The sequence below is a fragment of the Leopardus geoffroyi genome, chromosome E1, assembly GCF_018350155.1.
Source record: "Leopardus geoffroyi isolate Oge1 chromosome E1, O.geoffroyi_Oge1_pat1.0, whole genome shotgun sequence".
Lineage (NCBI taxonomy): Eukaryota > Metazoa > Chordata > Mammalia > Carnivora > Felidae > Leopardus > Leopardus geoffroyi.
In genome coordinates, this window is record NC_059330.1 from 11526293 (window position 1) to 11552672 (window position 26380).

General features: G+C 57.2%; 1 protein-coding gene across 1 annotated transcript in view; it reads right to left on the reverse strand.

Annotated features, from left to right (window-relative positions):
• Positions 1–26380, reverse strand: part of RAI1 (retinoic acid induced 1) — a 121078-nt gene that overhangs the window by 56149 nt on the left and 38549 nt on the right. Inside the window, exon 2 of the mRNA XM_045487607.1 lies at positions 25367–25505. The gene's annotated coding sequence lies outside the window, so the exon portion shown is untranslated. The remainder of the gene's footprint in view (positions 1–25366; positions 25506–26380) is intronic.

Consider the following 26380-nt stretch of genomic DNA (forward strand, 5'->3'; position numbering starts at 1 on the left):
GCCACTCCCCAGAGCTGTCCTCCATAGAGACCCAATCACAGCACATTCCCCTGCAGCTTTCCTACCAGGGACTTTTGTCGTTTCTCTGCATGGGGTGAGAGGCAGGGGGGCTGCTGCTAAGTGGCAGAAAGGCCTGCAGGAGAGCACCTGCCAGTCATAGGGGCTGGAAGAGAAAACCCAGAGTGGACGGCCAATAGTAGGTAGCCACGTGTGTGCCTTCCCCTCCTGTGTGGGAGGCTGGGTCCTGTCTTACCCCACGAGTCACAGGTGGTGCCAGGCGCAGGCCTGGAGCTGGGGAGGTGGCAAGGAACAGAAGAAGCCCTCCAAAAACGGGCAGCTGAAACGATGGAAGAGTGCGGAGCCCTCAGGGAGATGTAGCCCCCATCTCAGGCAAGGGCAGAACCTTCACAGACCAGGAAAAAGGGAAGGCAGCAACTGCCGCTCAGCCTGCATATAATTCATTTCTTCTGGACACTGGCCTGTTTACTTAAATACCTGTGTGGAGGCAGGTACTTTAAGGAAGCAGGGCAGGGTCCCTGAGTCAGCTCTGCCCCTTAACAGGTCATTTGACCTTGGCCTCCTTCCTCATTTGTGGATGGGGACAATAATAATACCCACCTTGCAGGCTGTTATGAAAACTCAATGGGCCAACGTGAGAAAAGCTTAGAACCATGGTAAGGACCCAGTAAAGGTTGGCTGTGATGGTTAGAGAGACCTGAACAGGAAGCTTTGGAGTCAACAAAACCGGTGTCTGGCCTCAGAGCCACAGCTAGACTACATTTCCCAGCCTCCCTTGCAAATGGACATGGTCACATGACTTGAGTTCTAGCCAATGGAATTTGAGTAGGATCTATGCACCCATTCCAAGTATGAGGACCACCCTGAGGTCGGAAGGCTAAAATATATCACTCCATGGGGGAAACCGTCCACCAGCCAGGAACTCTTGCTGCCCTCACACACGGAGGATAAACTTCTAGAAACGTTAGGGTTTGTTCAATTATTTACTCATTCAGTAAATATTTCTGAGGGCCTGCATGCCCCATATTGGGTGCTAGGGATACAGAGGGGTGGGGGAGTCCTGCCCTTGTGGAGCTTACCTAGTGTATAGAGGAAGGCCATCATTAGTAAATACAAAGGGCAGGCATACTGGGACAGGGAGGGGGAGAGAAGGGAGAATAGAGTTCTGGGTAGAGAGACCAGCAGCCGTAAAGGTCCTATGGGCGTGAGGGAACGCAGTCCACTTCCTGGCACCAAGAGGAGAGAGGTGAGGCCACAATGATCAGTCTTCATCACGGCTCCTTTCTTTTTTTTTTTTATTTAAAAAAAATTTTTTTTTTTCAACGTTTATTTATTTTTGGGACAGAGAGAGTCAGAGCATGAACGGGGGAGGGGCAGAGAGAGAGGGAGACACAGAATCGGAAACAGGCTCCAGGCTCTGAGCCGTCAGCCCAGAGCCTGATGCGGGGCTCGAACTCCCGGACCGCGAGATCGTGACCTGGCTGAAGTCGGACGCTTAACCGACTGCGCCACCCAGGCGCCCCAATCACGGCTCCTTTCTGAGGCTCAGTTTTCTCATCTTTGAAATGGAGGCTGGGGTGCCAGGTGGCTCAGTTGGTTGAGTATCCAACTCTTGATTTCACTCAGATCATGATCCCAGGGTCGTGGGATCTAGCCATGCATAGGGCTCCCCACTCAGTGTGGAGCCTGTTTAGGATCCTCTCTCTCTCTCCTCCCCTCTCTCTCCCTCTCTTCCCCTTTCCTACTCACTCTCTGTCAAAAAAAAAAAAAAAAAAAAAAAGGAGGCCACACTAATAACACTCTCTCACAGGGCATCTCTGGATCTCAGAAGAAAAAACACCACATGCACGGTGCCGCTGGGTGCCTGTTCATTCCAGATTATTACCAAGAGTGGGCAGAAAGGCCTCTGCCTGATGGGGGTAGCGTGGTCAGCTCAGAAGGTGAGCAGGGCTGTCTCTGGGGCACAGGAGGCAGGAGCAGGGAGGGAGAGTTGCTGCTATTAAGGCTCCTGCCACGCGGGCTAAATATCAAGGATTGTCTCCAGCTGGGAGAGCCATTAGGCAGCAGCGGAAGTGCTGGCTCTCTGGGGAGGCGGGCAGGACTGTCCCTGGAGGCAGCTCAGTGAGCTGGTGCTAAGAGCGGGAACTCTCTGCTGACGGGCAGATGCTGGCCGCCATTCAGCCTCTTTGTGGACAGGGACAGTTGAGATGGGCACTGCAGGATTCGTGGAGAGGTTCAGGAGGCCCTCGGGGACTGATGTGTTGGGCATTTCCCTGATGCTCGATGCCAGCCTGACTCCTGTCTCCTGAGGTCAGAAGCAGGAAGAGATGTACCAGATCTGGGAGGGGTGCCTGTAGCCAGGTACCTGAAGAGACACAGGCAGGCAGTGGGGAGTGCTGGCAAGGGAGGTCTGCCTGGAGCTGGAGCCCTGAGTGAGACCAATGGAGCGCCTTGCAGTGGGACATCACCCCCAACTCACATACCTGCTGTGGCTCCCCAGCTCTTCTGCTGCCAGCTCTCCATGACCCAAGCCCACCTCTGCTTGCTCTAGCATTACAGACCTTCATGCCCCAGCTGGTCCCACAGCCATACTTTTGCATTTGCGGTTTCTTCTGCCAGGCATGCCAGACTCACTGCCCATCCCCTTACATCTTTTCTGTCATCTTTTGAGAACCACTTGGAGTTCTAATCCTGGCTGAGTGAGCTGGCCAAGCAACCTCCCCTCTGATACTTAGCTTACTCATCGAGAACATGCGGAAGCTATTTCCTACCTCACAGGGTTGTTGGTGCAAATTAAACACGACAACGTATGTGAAAAGCACCTAATGGCACGTGGCACAAAGAAGTTATTTAAAAAGTAGACCAAAACAAAACAAAGCGAAATTAACTAACAGCACTTAGCAACAGCACCTCTTCCTGGAAGGCTTCCTGGACCACATGTCCCCATTTGGGTTGGGTGCCTTCTTGTTGGTCCCTACCTTCCTGGGCAACCTGTGGCTGGACAGCACACAGGACAGCAATGACTTATTTGGGCATCTGCCCCTGTCCCCACTAGACTGTGAACACCTTGAGGGCAGGGACATCCCCGGTGGGTGCCAGGCCACACGTTCAGTGTTGGATGGGTAAGTGAAGAAGGGATGGATGACATTGGCCCAACCTCATGTATCCCAAGAGCTAAAAACACAAGCTTGCCTTGCCCCTGGGAGGGGAGAGGATAAACATCTCAAATGCCCTGGAACCCCAAGATTCCCAGCCTCTGTGCCTGGGACCAGCTTGCCAGGACAGTGCTCTGTCAGCTGCCCTCTGGCTCTGCCCAGCACGGTCCTGACCTCAGCCCAGGCCCCCAGCTCCTTCCCAGGCTGCCACTAATGGCAGCGTCCGGGGATGGGGACAAGCCTACTCCATCTCCCTCATTCTCTGCCAAGCCGCCGGTCAGCCAGTGGCCAAGTGCCAAGCAGCCAGCCTGAGCTCAGAGCTGGCTGGAGAGGGGGGTGATAAAACATCCCAGGTGGCCCCAGGGGTTTGGCGAGGCGATGTATGGGGGGGTCCACGAGCTGTCTGTATTTCTTCTAGAAACCTCAGGGGTACTGTGCATTTACCCAAACGAGGCCACAGTGACACAAATCTAGCAGTACCCCTGCGCTGGGCCAGAAGGCTGTCAGCTCGAGGCCCTGCTGGCTATCTCCCCCACCCAAAGCTTGGATAGGCAGTTATGGATGTCTTTGATTAATAAGAAATGGGGGCAATGAATTAATCATTATGTAATAAATGCAGTTTGTTTGGCAGCCGTATCTTTCAAAAACATGGCTTGTGTGTGAGAAATAATGAAGGGGTCCCTCGATAAACACATATGGCACTCTGGGGGAGGCTACAGTTTTTGCCCCAGGAGCCCCTGTACTTGAGAGGAGGCAGTGACAGCCACGGGCACCTAGGGGGTGGTGGGAGCTCTTGACCAGAAGTCCACAGAGGGCCAGAGGCAGGCCAGGTGGCAGCAGGTGGGTGGAAATCCGGCAGAGAAGGGTGGTGGTTTGTCCGAAACCCCTTAGGACAGGGGTCCTGGGCTCAGCCCACGATCTCCACCCTCCTGCCCAGCGCCAGGGACAGCCTCGCGGCTTCCCTCGTCCTGGGTCGGCTGCCCGCCTCTCTCTGAAAGGAGACGCATGAACAGATGTTTCCTTGAATCAGGAAAATAACGTTGGCTCCCAGATGGGCTGCGTCGCGGAAGCGCGTCCTCTCCCTCCCTCCCTTTGTGACAAGGTCTTTCTTTCTGGGGAGCAGCTGAGCGTCAGAGGGTGGTGGGTGGCGGCGGTGGCACACCAGCGGGGCATCTGCCGGCTCGGTCATCACCCGCGTCCCTGGAGGAGGACTTGGAAAGCACAAAGGCCTCCGCCCGCTGCTGTTTGCAACGCGGGTCGGCCAGGTGCTGGTGGAGGGCATTCTGCCCGGAAAGGGGGAATGGAGGCCTGATGGGCAGGCGTGCCCGGAGCTGAGAGCGGACCCCGGCCGGAGAGGAAGGCCACGCAGGCCCAGCCACCCCACGTCGCGCCCGCCCACGTCAGGAGCCGCACACCGTCCATTCCCGGTCCTCCCCCCAGACCCCGCCCCCTCCGCCCGCGTCCAATGGCCGCCGGCACAGCCGCTCCCACCCCCACCGCCGAGCCCGTCCCCCCCGCCCCCCTCTGGCCACGTCCCGGCCACCAGCGCTGCTCCGCAGCGCCCCGGACCACCGCACAAGCCTCCCGGGGGGCTCCCTGACCCTCTCACCCTCCTGCAAGCCCTGCTCGAGGGAGACCATTTTCAAACACACACACCGGGCCAGGTCACTTCCCGGCTTAAAAGCCTTCAGTGGCTCCTATTACTTACAGAGCACAGCAGAAACTCCGGCCCAGGGGTTCGGGGCCCCGCGCCACCCGCCCTCCAGCACACACACGCTGCGCGCCGCGGCCAGGCTCTCACGGGTGGCTTCACACGGAGGGGCTGACCCTGGCGGTCCTGCCGGGATCCCAAAGCCCGCGCGTCCCAAACCACCTCCCTCTCCCCGACCCGAATGCCTTTCCTGCTCCCCTCTCCTCTCCACCTTAACACTTACCAGCGTTTGTGCAGGCCCAGTTTAAACCCCACGGGTCCTGTCAAGCCCTTCCCGACTCCCCCTCCCGACCGTGCCACCCACGGTTAACCCCTTCCTTTGTGCACCCCCTCTTACCTCATCTTACAGCAGGCTCCCCGTCAAAGGGTAAATTGATCAGTTTCCTGTCAGCCTCCCCGGCAGGACCCAGAGCGCCCCCTAAAGGCAGAGCCCGGCTCTGAGTCGTCTCTAAACGCTCAGAGTTCCACACACAGTAGGTGCTCAATGAAGAATTAAGCGTGTGTGTGTGTGTGTGTGTGTGTGTGTGTGTGTGTGTGTGTGCGCGCGCGCGCGCGCGCGCGCACAAATGCGCACTCCCCCGCCCTCGAATCCAAAGGTCCACATTAGACTAGGAAAGTAATGACTTCCAAGGAAGCCTCTGTGCAGAGAGGCTCTGACCTATTATGTTACGTACCTCCAACGTTTCTTCTCTATTTACAACCATCATCTCTCTCCTTTTGTAATTAAAAAGTGATTTTGAAGGAAAACCACAGCAAGGAGACTTAGGGGAAACCTCCTGGTACGGACCCTGTTCTGTGCAGGGGCTTGCCTCCTTGGCTGCTAACACTCATGGCCACCCTGGGTGTGCCAAGATGATGTGGCCCACTTTACGGACCAGCCAACAGAGGCTCAGGGCAGGGAAGGTCATCCAGGGCAGATGAGCTGACATTTGAACCATGGGGAACCTGAAACCCACGATACCCCAGGCTGCAGCTGGGTCTCCCTCAGACAAGTTGGCTGTCAGTGAGAAAGTGGGGCTGATCCTGGCAGTCCCACAGGGACCCCAAAATCAGCATATACACAAGTGCCACGATTCACAAAGTCACTTGTGTCTGTAAGCAAAATCTGTTAAGCATTCACCATGTGCAAAGGACAGTGCAGGAGACACAAAGGTGACCTATCTCACTGCCCAAACCAGAATCTTAGGAAGCAACACCTCCTGCTGGTGCCCTCACCAGTACTCAATTCTGTCTCCCTTCCCCTCCCTACCCTGGGCCCATCAGCTCTCCCACTGCCAAAAGAACCAGGCCCTGGCCAGCCTAAAAGATGTCCTTGATATTGCCGCACCTTATATTGGTTCCCAGTCCCGGCTGGCATACAGCAGTACCTGAGGGGTTTATTATAGTTCCAATTCCTGACCGCCCCCAGGGACTGTAATTCAGGCAGGCCCAAGGATGCTATGCTGGGCATTTCTGAGTGTCTCTTCCCAAGTGACCAAGCAGATGAGCCCCAGGCTGCTCCCATGTCTGTGGGCGGAAGCACAGGGGCCTGGTGCCTGGGAGCTGGATGTGGGGCAGGGGCAGGGGGCTGCCTCCATGCCTTCACACTGCGGTCAGCCCCAGAAAGAATGCTGTGTGTGAGATCTGCTGTCCTGCATGCCCTGGCATTTCCAGTGGCATAAATCAGTCTGACAGTGTCCAGGTGTCAGCAGTGATGAGCTGCTGGGGGAGTGGGGGGCAGGGGCAGCTGGGCTCAGGGGCCTCCTCACCCCTCCGGAACCGTAGGGCCCCTGGCACACAGAAGGGGTACAAGAAACGTTTGGGGCATGGAACAGATTCCTTCCAAATCACAAAGGCTACCACTTATCAAGTGCCCGCCTGTGGTAAGTATTCTGCCTACATGAGCTTGTTTAAAACTGGGACTGGAATGAAGGTATTTGTAACAGCAAAAGGAAGCTGTCCCTGTGTCCACCCTGCAGAGACAAGGCACTTCCAAAAGTACCTCCTGTGTGTTTCCTTTGGCCCAGGTTGAATAGTGGGCAGGGGACGACTAAGGAGCCCCACGGCGCCCCAGAACAGTGTGTGTGCAAGGGTCCCCTGGAGGAAACCCCCAAACTGGACCTAAGGCACAGAATTCCCAGTGACAGGAGGAAGGGGTAAAGGATGAGGCCCCTGCCCTTGACTCTGGGGACTCAGGCACAGAGCTGTGGGGATAGAAACTTCCAACTTTACACACTTCTGTTTTGTCTTTAAAAAAAAAAAAAAAGAAAAAGATTAGATGATTTTTGGCGAAGTTTGCAGTAAATTCAGGGCCAGGGTTTGGGGGTGGGGGCAGGGAGTGGTGCAGGGTTGGTACATCCTGCCAGATAGGTTATTTCAGACTGGAGAGCATGGATTCATGCACGCGCTCATGCATCCATTCATTCAACAAAGATCCAACACTCTGAGCATCCTGCTGGCTACCCCAGGCCCCAGCTATAGGAATTCGTGCTTTCATTCATGCCACAAATATTTATTAAGCGTCTGCTATGAGTCTTGGGGCCTTGGTGGTGAGCCTGGAACCATAGCTTGAGGCCTGGCTGGGGGTGGACAGCCCAGGGCAGGCTGGGCAGGGCAAAGCCACGGGGCACTGCCTGCCGTCTGCCCCAATGTCCCTGCCCCTTGGGCCCTGTACAGCGTCACCGGTGGTCACAGGAGCCCACCCCCTATCCCTGAGCCGGCAGGCACCCAAGACGGGAATTATGGTCTCTACAAGAGATACTGACATGAAACTGGTTACTGCCTTTTCAGCAAACGTAATTCCTTTTTATTAGAAAATTAAAGGGTAGGACCAGCTTGCCAAAAGCCAAAAGAGCTGAAATGTGCTTTCCTAAGATATGCAGCGTCTGATAAAACGGATTTGCTTGTCTCTCTCCTTTTCCACCAACATCTCCCCTTGGCCCGTCTCTCCTCCATTCACGCCCCTTCTACTGGCACCGAAGCAATGGCCGTGAGCTTGGCCTCGGCCAGCAGGCCTATCACCTGGGAAGGGATGTGGGGAGCGTGCCTTTGTTTCCTGGCACAGGACAGGAACCAGGTGCTCCCGCTGAGCCCCACTCCCTGGGTTTAAGCCTTTTTAGAATTACCTTGGGGATTCTCTAGCTTTCCTGAGATGCAAAGGCTGCCCTTGGCTTCTGGTAAGCTGAGGGTATCATGAGGGAAAGGCAGGAACAATAAAAGATTGGGCTCCCGAGAAACAAGCTCATCCATCTGGAGACCCAGGAGCAGGCGGCTCCAGACGGAGCAGCGGAGGGAGGCGGGCAGGGCAGGGCGCCGAGGAGAGGACAGTCCCTCCGCTGCCACACAAAAAGCAACTATTCAAAACCACCCAGGGAGTTCTCTCTTATTGAAAAGTCCTTGATTCTTCCCTTTCTGCTGCAGAACTCATGAACAAGGGCCCCGTCTTATTAATGGGGTGATGGAGGGGCCTGGGAGGGAGGGTCCTCCTGCGCAGGAAGGTGGCCGAGCCCGCCCCACGAGTCATTAGAGCTGGTAACTAAGGTAACTCCAGAATCGGATTTTCTTCCCACTAATCTCTTTTTCTCTCTCCCTTTCTCCTTTTTTTCTCTGCTTCCTGGTTTGGAGGGAACCTCAGACGGTGGTGGGGGGTGGTGGGGGGGGGGGGGGAAGATGGGATTGACACGTGTGAGTGCATCTGAGTGTGTGCGCGCGCCCGTGTGAGTGTGTGTGCGTGCGTGTGCATGCGGAATACTAAAATGACGACCACGCTCTCGATGCTCTAGCGGGTGGGGAGAAGTCTCATCTCAGGTGTGCCCCATCCTTGAGCACATGCCCCCCACCCCCTCCCTGGTCTCCCTCTCTCCCCGTTCAAGGGCAAATCCATTTCCTTCACTCCCTCCTTGAGTAACAAAAGGCCAGACGGAGTTCCCTTTCACCTGCTCTGATTGAAGCCTCCGCTTTGGCATGTCTAGTAGAGGCCGCTTTGTTCTGGGGAAAATCAAGACAGGGTCTGCCCTGGAGGCCTGACAGGGTGGGCGAAGGGGTGGGGGGCAGAAGTAAATACAAAAAATAGCACTGTTCCACAGGCCTGTGCTGCTTGGACCTCTCCGCCCGGGAGCTGTGGTTGGCGGAAGCCAGTTTAAATCCTAGCCGTGTGGCCTGGTGTAAGTTCTTTTACTCTCAACCCATAGGAAGCCCCTGACCCAGTGTCAGGTCTCTCCCCACACTGGCCATCTCCAGGCTGAGGGGGGACGCGCCACTCTTCCAATTCGGTAGATGTGACGCATCGGGGGAACAGTGATCCCAATCCTCCAGGGACAGCCGTGTTAGGGAGAAGGCACAGCACTGGCCGCCGGGGCCCAGGGTTTCTGTGGGCGGAGAGGGAGCTGGGAGGCCCTGAGCACGGGACTGCAAAGGTCCGCATCTGCGTGTCTGCGTACCTCCTTCCCTCCTGAACGTGGCGGTCCCGAAGGATCTCCCAAGGTTCTGGGTGGGTCCTGGAGTGGCACAGGGTCTGACCCATGGAGGTGAGCGATCCCCATATCCTCTGGGAAGCCAGCTGTGGAGGGCTGCAGCTTCAGGAAGCTTCCTGCTTCCCCCCAGTGGGAAGAGGGAGTTGTTTGCACCGGTGAGGTGAGTCATGTCAGCTCTGCTGGCTCTGTGCGTGTGGGGGAGGGGCTGCCCTCTCTCTGGACCCAAGGTGACAAGGTCAGCTCAGCAGTCGACTGACAAGCTGGACTGGCGCCTGGGACCCACCCCGGGCGGCCTCTAGGGTGCCCCCACTGCTCCAGTCCCCCCAGGCCCCCACTGCCAGGAGGACCAAGCCCAGCTCCTGGCAGGTGGTGGCTCAAGGCCTCAAAATTTGCACGCAGAGGGGCAAGGGAAGCCAGTGTGGCAGCAGGAGGTCAGGGGAAAAGGCAGGTATTGGAATATGTCTGGAGCAGAGCCAGAACAGAGGTCCCCAAGCTCTGCGGGAGGAGGGGGCCACAGCCCAGATGAGCAGCAGGCATCCCGCAGCTGGGCCAAGCTCAGGTTCCAATGCCACAGGCCCCCAACGCCTGCTGCCAGGTCGTCTCCCCGCACCCTCACCCCTCCCCATCTCCCCCTGTGTCTGTCCTGCCCACCCCCCCTGCCCTCTAAGCAAATGGGCCACTCGTAGGCGCTGCCTTCTTCAGCCCCCTTTCTCAGCTGCTGGAGCTGACCTGTCCCCTCCATCCAGCTCCCTCCGTCCCTCTTGTCCTCGGAGGCCAGTGGTAGCCCGCTCCCCACTGAAGATGGGCTGTGAGCTTCTGCGACCCAGGGGCCAGGCAAGCTGCAGTGACATGGCCTTGCTGAGCAGGGCTCTTCCCTCAGTGGGTTTTCCAGGAGCTCTTAATGGATGATGTGTGATGCCCTGTGTGTGTGTGTGTGTGTGTGTGTGTGTGTGAGCCTTGTGCACAGAGGAGGCAGCCATCTCCTGCTCTCTGTCCCCACCCTGTCCTGACTCCCAAAGGCCTTAGTCTCCCTGGTCACAAAACCTGCCCACCCAGGGGCAGAGAAGGCCCCAGGCCGGGAGCTCCCTGACGGACATTTCTGGGTGCCGGGAAAACACCCTCCCGGTAACAACCGTGATGACAGCTGCTGCCATTCCCTGAGCTCCTACTACCTGCGGGGGGCTGGCCTGGGCCTGCTCAGGCTTAGGCACATTTATTAATAACAACAGCGCGAAGAACAGCCTGTGCTTACAGTGTTCGTTGAGCACCTGGCAGGCATTTCAGCCCTGAAAACTCCCACAAAGCTGACCACAAACCCCATTTCCCAGTTGGGGAAGACTGAGACCCTGAGGGCAAGCACCAGGGGCTGGGGGTGGGGTGGGGAGGGTGACCACAGTTGCTCCCTTGTGATGGGAACACTGGCCTGAGTCTGGGCAGTTGTGGGTAGAAGCTGCTGGGAGCCTCTGCATTTAGCCCGAGCCCCTCAGAGCCGCCTCTCAGAAGCTCAGGAGGGGTGGGCTCTTGGCCTGTCTGGAGCCCATGGCTTTTCCTGGCTGGCCCCTAGAGTCCTCCGTTTCCACCAGCAGACAGGCCTCAGGCCCTGTGGGGTGGCAGGGACCACCCAGGTAGACAGAGAGGGAGAGGGAGAAAGGGAGGAGGGTAGGGGGAGAGAGAGAGAGAGAGGAAAAGAGAGAGAGGGAAAGAGGGTGTGTGTGTGTGTGTGTGTGTGTGTGGTGACCCAGCGCCCAGCCCGGATGCTCCGCCCAGCCTGACCGCAGCTGGGAAAACAGCCTCCTCAGCTGCCCCCACCAGCCACAGCCCACCCCACCCCACCAGGCCAGCTGCCTCACCCAGCCCTGAACCAGGAACTGGGCCTCTGCCGCCATCATGGCCTGCTGGGCCGGAGTCACAGCCCCCCAGGCCACCCCCTCAGATCCCTGCCAGATCCGGGAGGAGGCAGGGGCGCCCCTGGAAGCCCACTCCCTTCTGCTACCCTGGCTCAGAACCCCCCCAGCGTGGCTGCCCCCAACTGTACACCTGCCTCAGGCCAGCCGCCCTCCGCCCCTCGACCTTCGCCCAAACCGTCAGGTGAAAGGGTCAGCTTTTTAACTGCAGTGTGGCCGTAACTAACCCTAACCCTCATCTCCCTGAGCTGCGGCCCTCCACCCCATGCCCGCCACCAGCGTTTGGGGCATGGAGGCTGGCACTGGGGGCAGGGAAGGGGGCTCCCCACCCTCCCCCACCTCACACTTCTGAGGCAGGATCACTGAGGCTGAAATTTCAATTAAGGAAGAGAAATAATTACTCCGGGGCTCCAGGCCGGCTCAAGTGCTGACAGGCCTCAATAGCCGCTTCCTGGGAGTCGGGGCTGGGGCGGGGGGTGGGGGGCGGTAGCCTGGCACCCCCACGGTCAGTCTGGGCCTGAGCAGGGAGGGACCTGGACCTTCACCGGTGTTCAGCCTTGTACCCCTCTTTCCCTTCTGCTGAAGCAAGGCCAACCTCAGGGCTGCTCCAAGGTAGGGGGGTGGTGGGGATATTGGCTCCAGAGAGGGTGGAGGCTCCTGGCAGAGGGGGCTGGGGAGTAAGCCTCAGATGGCTCCAAAGAAATGGAATTAAATTAAATTTAACCATTCAGTCACTGCCTGTTCCTGCAGTGAGCCTGGAGACTGCCAGGGCCCCACCAGGATCGGGGTGGGGACCCCAAGAACAGAACTGAGAGGGTTCTAGCTTCCCTTGGGGGAGGATTCCAGCACAAGCCTGAGGGAGGGGGTGGCTCTGGAAAGGTCCCCAGAAGGGCTGCTCTGCCACTCACAGGAGGAGTGGGCTTGGGCAAGGGCCTCCCCTCCGGACCTCAGGCCCATCTCCTGCACAGGTAGGGGGGCGTTCCTGCCCCCCCACCCCCAGGAGACCCTCTCCCATTTACTACTCCAAGAGGCAAACAGCCAGCTTTAGCAACGGCCCTCTCATCTCCAGAAAACACCATCTCCAGAAATATCCCATCTTTGATCCTTTTCTGAGAATGACACATTTCCTCTCCAGAAACGCTTGGTTTGAATCCAGAAATTCCCAGCTCCAGAACATTCCATCTCCAGAATGTTCCATCTCCAGAAACATTCCATCTGATCTCCAGAAATCCTCTCTCATCTTCAAATGTAATCCATCTCCATAAATGCCAGTGCTCTCTATAAAGGCTCCAACTTAGCTCCGAGAATGTTCCACTTCCAGAAATATCACATCCCATCTCTAGAGATGTTCCATTTCAGCTCCAAAAATACCTCAAATCCAGAAATGCCCTATTTTATTCCCAGAAATACTCCTGCATCATCTTCAAAAACACTCCATTTCCAGAGGTACTACAGTTGATCTCTAGAAATAGTCCATTTCCAGAAACGTTTCATCTCTAGCAATGTTTGGAATCCAGAAAGGCTTTGTCTTTACTCCAGAAAATGCCCTCCCCTATCTCCAGAAATGTTCAGACTTCGTTTCTCAAAATGCCCCCATGTCATCCTCACACCTGTCCCTCCTCCAGAAATGCTTTCCATCTTATCTCTAGAAACGTCCTCATCCTGTCTCCAGAAGTGCCAGGTCTCACGTTCTAAAAACATTCCATCTCTGGAAATGTTCCGGTTTGCATCTAGAAATGCCAGTGGTAGCCCCAGAAAGGCCTCCCTCCCTGTGTGGCCCAGAGGCTGCAGAAACACAGAAACCCACATCCTTCAGGACCTTCTGGGGAGGGGCTGAGCAGTGAACCGGACGCCTCCTCTTCCTCCTCCTCCCCCCCTGTCCCTATGGGATGCCCCCTGGGATCTCTCAGCCCCATGCTGGGCCTGCTATTGTGCTAGAAGCCAGGATGAAGTCAAGACCTGGGCTGGCAGGTGTCAAGGTCCCCATCAATGGGGGTGAGGATGGTTAGGGTTTGGGGTGGCTGGGAGCCCCTGAGGATCTGATCTGGGGGCAAGGGTGGTGATAGGGACCTGGGGTGGGAAGAAATGAACCAGGAAGGAGTTGGCGGGACACAGCCCCCGCCCCCCCCCCCCACACCCGGTCACAAGCATATCCACTGGCCCACATGCACACTTGATGGTCAATACCTACAGTGCACGGAAACACCCTCAGCCCACCTCCCATCCCTCAGAGCCACACACATTACACACTCTCTACATGGAGATCCACACTCAACACTTGCAGCCCTGCTCATTCAAGTGTACAGAACACATGCAAATGCACACACACACACACACACTGACAGCTATCCTCCTCATCCACATTCCCTGGGGCTCTCTGAGCCAAGTTCTGGGGACACCAAGGGGCAGAAGCCCTCTGCCAGTCCCTCAGACCAGTCTGGGTTGGCAAGACGGAGCAGCGGCCTCAGTGACTGATGCGTGCCAGCAAGGGGAGGGGGGTTGGTGGGGGTGGGGGTGGGGGTGGAGGGGTGTGGGGGGAGGGGATTCACGGCGCCAGGACTTGGGCTTAGAAGGGACTGCAAAAGACAGGAAAGTACATGTTCGGCATCTGCTTGCAAACCTGCTGAGAGGGGACACTCCCTTCCCCTTGGAGCAGCCACCCCCCCCCCCCCCAGGCCACCTCTGCTAAATGACACTCTACATGACAGAAGTCCCTCTTTGGGTGGAACCAAAACCTTGCACGGTCACCTCTGTCCACAGGGCACTGCTTTCCAGAGTCGCAAAGTCCATGCCCTGCTGAGATTCTACACGGGAGAGTCTCTTCTCTCTGTCCCTTGACGGGTGGGGAAGGAAGGGGGCCTGGAGGTGGCTGAGCGGAGGGTGGCCCGGTACCAGCACATGCGTATGCACACTCACGTGCGTGCATGCACACTCGTACATATGCAGACACGCGATGTGCCTCAGTGTCTAAAGATGTCACGTGCAGACACACAGGCAGGGATGCAATACACCTTCATGCCTGGGACCCACACACAGGAAGGAGGGGGTGGCCCCTGGTCTGCACCAGGTCCCGGACCCCTCTGCGGGTGGAAGCTCTGAGCCTCTAGGTGTGGGAGGGGAAAGGGGCCCTGGATCCATGATCTCTGTTCCTGGCAGCATTGGGAGCTCTGGTCTGCTCCCACAGGATGATAATTACCATTTATTAAGCCTCCCGATTTAGAATCAGCCTCAATTAACTGGAACCTCCCAAGCCCCCTTTTTGGATCCTTTGGGACCAAGGGCAAATGCTGAAAAGACCTTGAAGGTGCCCTTCAATCTGCCCTCAGCATGGGCCCCTTTGTCTACCTCCCCGCCAACTGGCCAGCTCTTGCCTACAAATGGGGCTTTTGGGTCTGTCCCATAGCCACCACCCCACTCTTAGGCTCTTTGTGTTCTGGATGCTCTGTTCCTCTCTACCTTGACCTCCTCCTGTAGGAACTGAGACCTTCACTCAAAACTGTGAGGGAATAAAAATAGCCAAATAGTCAAGCATGATCTGGATGAACACATGGTCCCAGGGTCCAAGTTGGGAGACAGCTCAGGGCCTGGCCTCGGCGTGGTGAGGTGAGAGGGCTGCCCCCCCCCCCCCCCCCATATCCCAGTTCCCAGGAGCAGCGGGCTTTCTGGAGAGGCTTCTGCATTGGTATTCTCTGTCCCTCACAGCCCAAATTACACCAGCTCTCCTGGGACCCTTTTATCGCACGGTGTCGCTTCAGCAAAAGGTTATGTACGAGAACATCGAAATCCCTCCCGCATATTAACTAAAAGAGCATTTTTTAAAATGCACAGGAAAAAGCAGCTCACCTAAGAGCCAATTTTTACAGTAGCTTAGATCAGAACGAGCACTGGGCCAGCAGTCAAGAACAGGGCCCTTGTCAGAATCCCGCCCTCGCTGGGACCCAGGGCATGTCACTTCACCTCTCTGCCCTCCACTTCTCTCTGTCCAGTAAACATGAGAATAAAAGCCCCCACAATGGTGCTCTACCAGGGGTGCTGTGAGGGCCATATGAGTGACCGCAGTGAATGAACCATGCTATGGAACCAGAAGAGTCCAATGGGTGTCTGTGTCCAGGCCCCCCCCCAAGCGCGGCGATAACAGGCAAGGAGAGTTCGATGCTTCTCCTCAAGTACTACTCTGAGCCTTTTTGCACCTCCTTGTTTTTCTCCAGGAGGTCCCCCCACGTGGGGCACCCTTTCCTTTTTTTTTTTTTTCCCCCTGCCTGGAGAATTTCTGGAAAACACTTCAAGACACAGTTTGAAATCAGTTCCTTGGTTCTGACATTTTACAGGTGAGGTTCAAAGATGTAATCTACCCAAGACAAGTGAGAGCCAGGGGCCAGGATGGGAACAGAGGGCCAGGCAGGATGGAGGTGGGGGGTGAGGACTGCACAGGGCCGGGCAGAAGGTGGCAGCCCATCTCAGCTTTGCCTTTAGCACCCCGTGGGCATAGGTGGGTTTCTAGTTTCAGAGAAGCAAAAAGTAGGATTTTCACGTGAAATCTCATGTTATATTTTCAACTGGTGTGCTGGACGGGGCACCTGGGTGGCTCAGTCGGTAAGCGTCCAGCTTCAGCTCAGGTCGTGATCTCGTGGTTCATGGGTTCGGGCCCCACGTCGGGCTCTGTGCTGTCAGCTTGGAGCCTGGAGCCTGCTTCAGATTCTGTGTCTCTCTCTCTCTGTGCCCCTATCCCGCTCATGCTCTGTCTCTCTCTCTCTCTCTCTCTTTCAAAAAATAAATAAACATTGAAAAAAATTTTTTTTAAACTATGCGCTGCTCAAACAGCACCCATCTGAGGGCATCACACAGCCAACAGTTTCTGGTCTGGGTTCTCAGGCCCTGGTCTCTCTACCTCTCCCTGGAAGAGGGCAGAAGGGGAGTTAGGGCTGGGCAGCAGGACTGTGGAAAGTAGGTCTTAATTTTCTAGGAGAGGGCTCTCCCCAGAGCAGCAGGGACCTCTTTGAGCCTCTGTGTGCTTTTGTGACACACGGGGATGATAACAGAGCCGGCCTCCCTCCAGCATGCAAAAGCTGAAGCCCCTTAACATCACAAAGGGCTCCGAGGGCGCAAAATTCTCAAAGGTTACTTACCTCCGCTGTCAGAATTTGCCCTACTGGCCAATCCAGCTGTTTGGGCTACAAGGAACCTTAAGATAATCCGAGCCTTTTACAGATGAGGAGATGACCAGGGGGAAGCGGCTCTCGCCTCGCATCACAGAGCAGGTGAGTAACTGAATGACAGTGTCAGCCCTGGATGACAGACTCCTTTCAGTCACCGCAGTGGGACGCATGATCCCCTTGCTCCTCCCCTAGACAGGAGACTCCAAACTTGGGGAGTGTCAGGAGGGGTGCCCCGCTGGGCCTCCCCTGGGGTTGGTTGGGCAGTGCCCTCCGCGCCACAAATACCCAGCAAGGAGGACCATGCTCAGACACAGCCCTGGGTTCGTCCCCGGCTTCTTACTAGGCCAGAGGGGCCTTGAACCAGAGTTGCCTGACTTCTCCAAGCCTCAGTTTCTTCATCTGTGGAATGGGGACGGTGGGACCTTTCCCTCCTTCACCCCGTGAAATGGGAGTGAAGACGGGAAATAACCAAGAGCTCAGAACCCAGCACTGGGGAGGCCTCACTGAGAGAACATTCTGAATAATAGGATTTCAGGTATTATCACCCCCGACCCTGTGCGGCCCGCATCCCCCATGCTGCTCCTCCTCCTGTCCTCCCTGGGGCCCTGGGTACCACTCCTCTCTCTCTGTGCTGCGCCTTCTTTTTTAGGGAATTACAATCTGCTGGGCTTTAATTACTGGTCCCCGAGGACATCCACCTCTTTCCCCAGCGAGAGGTAATCATCCCTCCCAAGACTCAAGACGCCGCAGGGCTGGGCGGAGCTGCTCCAAACTGAGGCAGGAATTCGGCAGCGGGTCGGCGAAGGCTCCGTCCAAGGAGGGAGGATGCTCTCCTCCAGTTCAGGCCCCAGCACTTGGAACTGGAGGCCTCAGTGCTGAGGGAGGACAGAGGCTCTGAAAGGAGAACGGGCCGGCCGGCCAAAGGACTCACAGCCCCACCGGGTCCTTTTCTGATCATCCCTGGCTTTTCTCCTCCTTGGCTCATTCGAGCCCTGACTCCAGCTGTGTTCCCTGCCTGGAACAGCCTTCTTTTCCCACCGCCTTCGGGGTAAAACCCTTCACCACGGTCAAGGCCCCAGACTCCTTTTCAGCCTCCACTCCTGCCTCTCTGCCTCCTTGCCTCCCCCCCACCCCTGTCTTTCTAGAGCTCTCCTGGCCCTTTTGTGCCTCTGGGCTTCCTGGCAGGCTGTATAGTGACAGTCCCTCCTGTGGTCAAATGCTCCCCCTTTCAGACCCAGGGCCCTTGTTTCCTCCACTGGGAGGTCCACCCTGACTCTCCCTGGACATGGCCTGAATGTGCCTCTCTGGGTTGTCAGCAAACATCCGCCGAATGAAGGATTGTAGGAAATGAAACTCGACCTATAAACCAGGCTCCCACCAGATGCCTGCTGTCCCTCCCCAACCCAACCCCTTCCCCCCCCCCGCTGAGCCCCGTCAATGGCAGCAGCTGTGGGAACTCAAGTCATGCATGTACAAGACTGGGTCAGGCCACGGTGAGCCACACGGACAGGGTCAGGCCGACCTGTTCCACTCGGGTCCCAGCACCCCTGTGTGTGATCTCCACGCTCCCATACCCTCACTTCTAAGACCACTAACAAGGGCCAGGGCGAGTGTGGGATGTGCACGAGGCTGGCCCTGTGCACGGTTTTCAGGGCCCTGCAGACTGAGGTTCAAGGCCAGGCACAGAGGGCGGATATAGTGCCTCCTGGATAACAGCTATTAAGCCAAGAGGCTCCAGACTGGCAGCCTGGTTGGGGGAGGGGGGTGGTGTCTGAATTTGGCCACAGGTGGGTTGCTGGATCAGGTGACAACAGACACAAACCAGGAGATGTCATGTAAACATCGCAATCCTGCTTCCTAAGAAGGTAGGTGACAGGCACCCTGGGCTGCATCCCCACAGGCCACCCTGGCAGAGCTGAGCTGCTGAGCCCCACGAAGGCCAGACAGCCCTCACATCCTCATTAGCTTTGCCCACTGGCCCTGTGGGACTTCGAGGTTGCTGGCCCCCACATTATGCAAACATGAGTTCAGCTTCTGATCACTCCTGCAAGGTAATAGGTTTGCATTTTAAGCAGAACTTTCAATGTTTTGACCCTTTGGCAGTGACGAAAGGAGGCATCTCAGGCCCTGAGAAAGGCAAGAAGCGGATATTTTTTGGGAAAGCAGGCACCCTATGGGTCAAAGTGCTCCTGGGAGGTGGCACCTTGCAAGGGATGACCTGGGGTAGGCATAGTGTCTCCGCCTGCTTCAGCTCAAAATGTTTTTTGTGCGATGAGTGACATCTGCGTGCCTCTCTTCCAAGTCTGACCTTGGGAACAGGTGGATGCTGACTTTTTTGGGTCCCATCTGCCCCTCTAACTCCCCATGACATCATTTCTGATCTCAGAACCCTCCCCTTGGTCAAGGTCCCCCTTAGAATGTGGAACTTGGCTCAGGAGGAACATCCCCTCCCTTTTCACAGACACTATCTTTGATAATGCACCTGCAGGGGGTGTCCAGTGAGATTCTTGGCTCCCTGAAGGTTTCTACTGACATGACAGTCACCTCAACCCCAGACTGTCTCCTAGAAAGCATGGAATACAACATGTCTCCCACCCTACAAGCCAGCAAACCCAAGGCCCCTGTCGTGCTAACACACAGATGCCCTGAATGGACAGATGAATGCTTAATGAGGCCCTCTGTGCGTCCCGATGCTGCTAGACGTTTGAACAAACCTGACCTGGTTTTCTTTACTTTTCTGACAGTCCGGTCCGGAAAAAGCCATGATCCCCACTGCCCAAAGGGGAAACCAAGGCTCAGTGAAGAGAAAAGTCCTTGCCTGAGGCCAATGTTCTCCTGTGCTTTTGGGTGTGGCTGACCTAAAGAAGGGTCTCCTCCTCTCAGAGAAGCTGGGCCTAGGGGCACAAGTGTGTGGAACAAGAAGGGATAGGGCAGGTGGGCCATGCCTGTGGACAGTTGGGCCCCCACAAATGCTGAGCTAAAAAGGGTTTACCGAAGCACCTAGCACTTATGAACCAGGGCAACACTTAATTCTGGGGTGTAAGCTGAGGGTCACCTGGTTTATTATTATTATGACTACTTTCTACGACGGTAGTCTTTCCAAGGCTGACTGGGGGCGAGATAACCAGGTAAGGCAAAGTGTGACCAGGCCCAGGTTTTTTCCAGAAAGGTCTTGGTGGCAGATACCCAGGACTATGGGTACACAGTATCCAGCAGGCACTGAGGAGCACCTGTGGCTGGTCTGGTGTCATAGTGTCAGCCATCTCACGGGGGACAGTGGGAGGGAGGAGGAAGAGGCCCTGCCCAGGATGGCACAAGTGACAAGAGACAGACCAGAGCTGCCCAGGGCCAGGGAGTCATCTGGCTCCCCACACGAATGGACACCACAGCCCTATGCCCTGTGCAGCTTGGATGAGAAAGGAACAATCTCAGGATGCCAACGAAGGATAAGAAGGCCTGTCACTGACACCTCAGCGTCCCAGGGTCCTACAGAGGGAGGATCCCTAATCATGAGAGACAGGGGCAGCTGGGAGCTCGGAAGTGGGGTCTGGAGCTTAGGGTCAGAGAACTGGGTCCAGCCTGGGGTCCCTAACTTCTGACTCCGTGACCTCAAGCATGTCACTTCTCTGTAAAACCTGAACCATGAATAGTGACTTTCAGGATCTGTGTTAACGACAAGGCCAGTGTCTAGCACACGAGTGGGGAATCCATGAAGTCTGGGATCCTGCCAACCAGCTCCCAGGACCTCGGAGAGCACCACCTTGGGAGGTGGGGGCGGGGGGGGGGGGAGGGGAGGAGCGGGGCGGGGTGGTGGTCTTTAAAATTCAAAGGAGAAGCTCAAATCTGTCTTGGGCATATAATTCCAACACCCGGCCACTCAGTGCCCCCTCCCCAGGCGGGCTCCCCTCCCTTGGGCTGCGCCCTGCAGCCAGACCTGCCCCATTCTGCATCCTCTGGCCTCAGTCTCAGCTTTTCCCGGCCGGGGGATGTGAGCAGGAATGGCTCAATCAGGATATAATCGTTTTTAATTAACGTGCGGATCATTTCACAGGCTGATCTCCTTGGAGACCAGAGGGAAGACGGTCTTTTAAGATTTTCTTTTGCCTCCCCCCGTTCCCAGTTGAAGGCCGCCCCCCCCCCCCCCCCTTCACCCACCCAGCCGCAACCTTGAAAGCAGCACAAAAGCCTGCTGCCTGGATCCCTCTTGGGGCCATTAGGAGGAAAGTGTGTGCTCACACACAGACAAACATGCACGTGCCCAAGCTCAGGGGCACGCTCTCCCCCCGCCGGAAATGCACAAATGGGATCAGAGACTCAGAGACATATGCACACACCCACGGACATGGCACACACAGGGCTACACACAGATTCGCACACACACACACAGACGTGCGTGCATGCACACGTGCCCAAGCTGGAAGACACACAGACCCCTTAAAAAACACACAAATAGGGTCCAAGGCAGACAGACATGGCACACACACACACACACACACACACACACACGCAGAGGCTGGCAGGCAAACCCACCCCCATACAAATAGGATCAGACACACAGACATGCACACACAGGCATGCGTGGATGTGTACACACGCACGGGGACATGTCCAAGCACAGAGATGCACCACAGAAATGCCCAAATAACCGACGCTCATGGGAGGGTTGTTCTGAACCTCGGTGGCCAGCTGGTGTGCTGGCAGTGGGGAAACAGAAGGTTCCTATCCTTCGATAGGAAGTCAGAGCCACAATCGCCTTGTCCCCTAGGAGTGCCCATTGCCCCAGCCCCCTCCCTGGTGCCCCGCCACCTGCCCTGCAGGGAAACCCAGGAACAGAAGCCTCCCAGGTCTTGCTTCCCTGCCACGCACCTGGTCTGGATCCTTCTGATCCCAGAGCCCGGCTAACAGCTGTTTCACTCAGCCCTCACAGAGCCCGCCCCAGAACATCCAGCCTTTTCCTGGCGGTCCAGCGCTGGCTAGCCCTGACACCTGCCCTGGGAGTGATGTCCCCCAGTCTGTCCTCTGGGTGCCCTCTTCTTCTCTTCATTTTCATTCTCCTCCTTCCTGAGCTCCCCTCCCTCTTTTCTAATCCCTCCCTCACTGATCTCCCCTTCAGTTCCTTTCTCTCCCCCCTTTCCCCCTCCTCCCCCTTCCTCCCCAGGGGCTCTCCTGAGGTCAATCTAAGATCCAAACAAGTTGAAGATGTGGCTGGTCGTTCCCCACTCCCCCACAGTGGATATCTGTGCCAACACCTGCCCCCCCCCCCCCCCCAGCTCCTGAACAGACCCAGAGCTTGGTCTTTGGACAAGTAAGCCAAGGCACAGGGGTAAGGGCACGACCACTGGGATCCTCTGACAGGAGCCCCACTCCTCTCACTGCACCTGCTTTGGATCCTCGACTTCTCCTTCTGGAAAACGGATGGCAGAGAGCGAGGAGGAGTTTTGAGGAGGGGCAACACGGGAGCCCCCGGCTGGCCAACCACAGGCTAGCAACTTTGGTGACTCCAGATCCTGTGGGCAGGGCCAGTGTATGTGACACAGAAAGTATGTGACAGGCTTAGGAGCCTATCTGTTGCTCCAGCTGGCCATTGATGCCAGGGGCAAGCTGGGGGCTCCTCCTCTCTTGGATTCTCAGTGCCCCCACCCCTGCAATCTTTGAAATGGGACAAGGTCAGCCTAAAAGATCCCTGGGAACTCTTCCCACACGTAGAAACCAAAATGACAGATCACTAGTTGGTTCCTGGCTGCTGCAAGGCCCAGCGACTGCTGTGTGACCTTGGGACTCACTTCCCCTCTCTGGGCCCCCGGTTTCCTCCTCTGTCAAAGGAGGGGGCTCAGACAGGTGATTCACTGCCCAGGCTCTTTTCAGTTCTGACAGAAGGTTCTAGGTTGTGAGGAAGGAAGGGGAATAGTGCCCCACTTCTGGGAAAACGAGAAGCCCATTTCTTCCACTGCAGAAATGTCGGAATCTTCAGCAACAGCAACGTCATTTTGAGGAAATCATCTTAAACATCACAAAAAAGTGCTCTGTGCAAAATATATTCACTACCTCGTGCATCAGGAGCATCCGGAACGTTGAACAAAAGGGGAATAGTAAGTAAATGATGGTACATCCACCCGATTGGAAAAGCCTGAAGATATTAACCACGGTGTTTATGAACAGTTGGTTACAAAACAGGAAAAGGCTCCTGTTAGGGCCAACCAAGAAAGCAGGATATACATCTGAATACAGAGAATGGCTACAAAGTCTTTTAAAAAAAACAAACCAACCACCAAGTCTGTAAAGAACATCAAAATATTAACATTGTCGTAGCCCACTGTCAGTAACCTTGTTTCTTTCTCTAGATTTCAGACGGTTCTCTGAACCATATTGTAAAATGTGTATATATTGAAAAGGTTTTTTTTTTTTTTTAATGACTACATGTCTGCTATTGAGAAACTTTCCCCTTTCATTCATGTATTCATTCATTCAAAATTGATTCATTCACTCCTGTGTTTGTCCAGCCAAAGCGGAGTGCCCATGGTGTGCCAGGCCCAGGGCTCTAAGATCTGCAGGGAATACTTCTCACCTGCAGGAAACAAATGCGTGGGCGGGGGTGGGGGGGTGGGTAGGGAGACAGCTAGACCAAGGCACTCCCCCATAATGGGGCCCTGGGGGGTAGGGAGCAGAAATCAATCTTGCAGGTTTCAGCCCTGCCTCCCCCAGCCTCAGCCAGGCCTGCCCTCAGCTCCTAGGATCTCATAGCCCAGCCCACGGGTCAGAAACTCACCCTTAACCGCCAACCATCCAGCTGTGGGTGGTTTAAGGGTCAAGGTGGGGAGGAGGGCAAAGACCAACCCCTTAGCCCACATGGTGATTCTACTTCAAGTTCCCACCCTGGCGCATGGTGGCTACCTGGCTGCTGTACCCTCCCTGGGCTCTGATTTCTGCTTCCCTTGAACAAGGCACCACCCAGCCAGGCCCTGTCCCGCTGCCTGAGGCTGCTGAGAAGGGAAGCAGAGTATGGAATCTGCTAGCTCCTGTCAGCCAGTGTCACGCTGTTAGCACGTCAAAGGGTCCCACAGTGTGTCCCTGCTGTGTGGGGGCTGACAGATTTCTGGGAAGGGTTAACTCTTGATATTCCTGAACCAAGCCACAGAACAGCCTGAAAACAGTCTGCCACCCCCCCCCCCCCGCGCCCCCACCCAAGGTGCCTCCTCCACCACGCCCAGGAGTCCTCTCTGTAACTAGGCAGAAGGGTTTCTTTCCCTGGCCTGGGTTGCCAGCCTGGGGTCCCAGGGCCTCCCTACTCCGGGAAGAGAAGGAGGAGCCCAGGAAGCTCGCCTGGGAATCAACTGAGGCAGATTTCCATGGACTCTTCTCGGCCCCTAGTCCTGTTCCAACTAGCCTTTCACCCGATCCACACCTTCCCCCCCAGAGCAAAAGGATCTGGGCGCTTGGAGTGAGGAGAAGCTTCTGACCCCAAGACCCCTACTTTGCGTTGAGCACACCCTCACAGGCCTGCGGTCCCCAGAAATTCTCCGGTCTAGAACTCCCCTCCCATGGCCCCAGTGGGAAAAGGAGAAGTTCCCACCACTCCCCTCCCCCTTTCTTCCCCTCCCCCCTCCCCCCCCCCCCCCAGGGAGGGAGCGAGGCGTCCGGATCTCCGGGTCACCGGAGCGGCGTCTGCTGTGGATCGCAGGAGACAAACACTCCGTCACTCTCTCTCTCTCTCTCTCTCTCTCACACACACACACACACACACACACACACACACACACACACACAAAATCACCCTCGGGATCACCTCTGAGGCCCGCATTGTACGGGGAGGGGAGGAGGCCGAGTTGCAGGGAGGAGGTTGAGGTTGGGGCGGGGGGCGTCCGACGTGCCTGAAGTCACCAGCCAATCAACAAATCCAAGAGGGGCATTATCCACGACCCCCGGCCGGGCCGAGAACCCCACCTTACCCCCGCCCCCTCCCCCAGCACAGCACCATCCATCCGACGTCAACGTCTCTAACCCAAACAAGCCCCTCCCCCAAGAAGTCCTCCCTCCCCCTCCCCCTGCTCCGGGTCACCAGCCCCCAGAGAGACCCAGCTACGACCCCCACCCCCGACGGCAAGGCGCGAGATTTCATTGTCAGCCTGGCCACTCAGGCGCGCGTGAGGCGGGGGTGCAGGGCAGGGGGGCCTGTGTGGCAGGCTCCGGCGCGGGGAGTGGGGAGGGGTCTCCAGGGGAAGTGTTTGAAGCTGCTCCTCCAGCTCTGTCCAGATCCGGAAGCTGCCGGGGGAGGGAGGAAGGCGGGGGTGGGGAGAGCGCGACCTTAAGCGCTCGCAGGCGGCAAGGAGGGGCCGCGGCGGCCGGAGGAAGCGCCCGGAGGCGTCGGGGGCGCCGAGTCCCCGGGGAGGCAGCGCTCTCGGGAAGTTTCCCACCGGTTGCCTGGAGCAGGACAGGGTGCGCAGACGGCCCTCCCCGGCCTGACCGGCTCCAGCGCGCAAACTGCGAACTTGAGCAAAACTCCTTCGTCTCTGGCGTCCCTCACCTTCCCATCCGCGGCCACCAGCCCCGCCATCTCAGCCCCCTGTCGTCCACCAGTGCCACAGTCGCCAAGACCTCTCACCAATGTATTGTGGAAGAAAGGGGAGGGGGAAGTCCCCAACACAACCGAACTGCGGCCACACACACACACACACACACACACAAAAGAAAGAAAAAAAAGAAAAGAAAAAGAAACAAACAAAAAAGGAAAGAAAGAAATTCCTTCTCCTGAGACCGATTCCCTCAACCAGCGTGGAAAACCCCCAAACAGGCAAATCTGCAACTCCAGCCAAGATCGCGGCGCGTCGGGAGGGGTGCCCGCGGCCGGCGGCCACCAGCGCCGGCAGCCCCGGGTTTGGGGCAGGTCTGAGCGCGGCGGCGTCCCGGGGGCTCCGGGAGCCCTCGCGCCCCGGAACGGCCCCCCGAAGACACAAAGCTCTGCCGCCAACAATACCTGCGGGTTCCTCCTGGATCTCCCGGGCGCCGGCGCTGCGCGTCTCGCCGTCTCCCCTTCCCCGCGCCGTCTCTCTCCTCCTCCTCTCGCGCGCGCTCTCCCCCTCGCCTCTTCCAGAACGCGGCGGCCAGATGAGATCCTTGGGAGAAAAAAATGTGAGCGCTCGCACGATTCCTTTCTCTCCGCCCGCCGCTCGCGGCGGCACCGGGCTCGCTCCTTTCTCCCTCGCGCTCCCGCGCGCGCCGCGCCTCTCGCGCCCCGCGTTTCCTTCTCAGCAGCCCCTGCGAGCGCCCTCAGTAGCCATTATTCACGGGCCACCGGAGGACAGGAGGTAATTAGAGACCGCCCCGTGGCCGCATCCACTCTGCAAGCGCGATGCGGGCTCGGGGTGCGCGCGGGGAGGGGCGCGCGACGAGGGGGCTTGGCTGCGCGCAGCCCGCGCCCCAGACGCGGGGGAGGGGGAGGAGGAGGAGGGGGCAGGGAGGGAGAAGGCGAGGGGAGGAGTGGTGAGCTCGGGTAGGGAGCGGGAGGAGGGGGCGCCGGGGAGACGCTCCCGCGGCTCTCACCGCGGGGGCTCGGGGTCACCGGCTAGGAGGCTCCAAGGCGCTTAGGGACCGGGGGTGGGGGTGAGTGTCTGTATGTGTGTGTGTGTGTGTGTGTGTGTGTGTGTGTGTGTGCGCGCGCGCGCACGCGCGCGTGTGTCAGAGATGGAAGGGGAGGGAGGGAAACGCTTTAATATTTTTCTAGTGACTTACGAGCCCGTGGGTGAGCTCTTGGCTGCGCGGTTAGGTCCGTGTGTGTGTGTCGGTGTGGCCGTGTATTTCTGGTCTGCCCGACGTGTGAATGTCACGGGGTTTGGGGGTCTGGCTACGAGCTTGCGAGTGTCTTGCTGGGCCTCGGAGGAACTGAGTGATGCGGTGCCTGCGTGGAGTTGTGTTTGTGTGCGATCGTTTATGGAGGGTTCTGTGACTGCGTGGGTGGGACTGCGCCCATGTGGGGCTGCATGTATCCGAG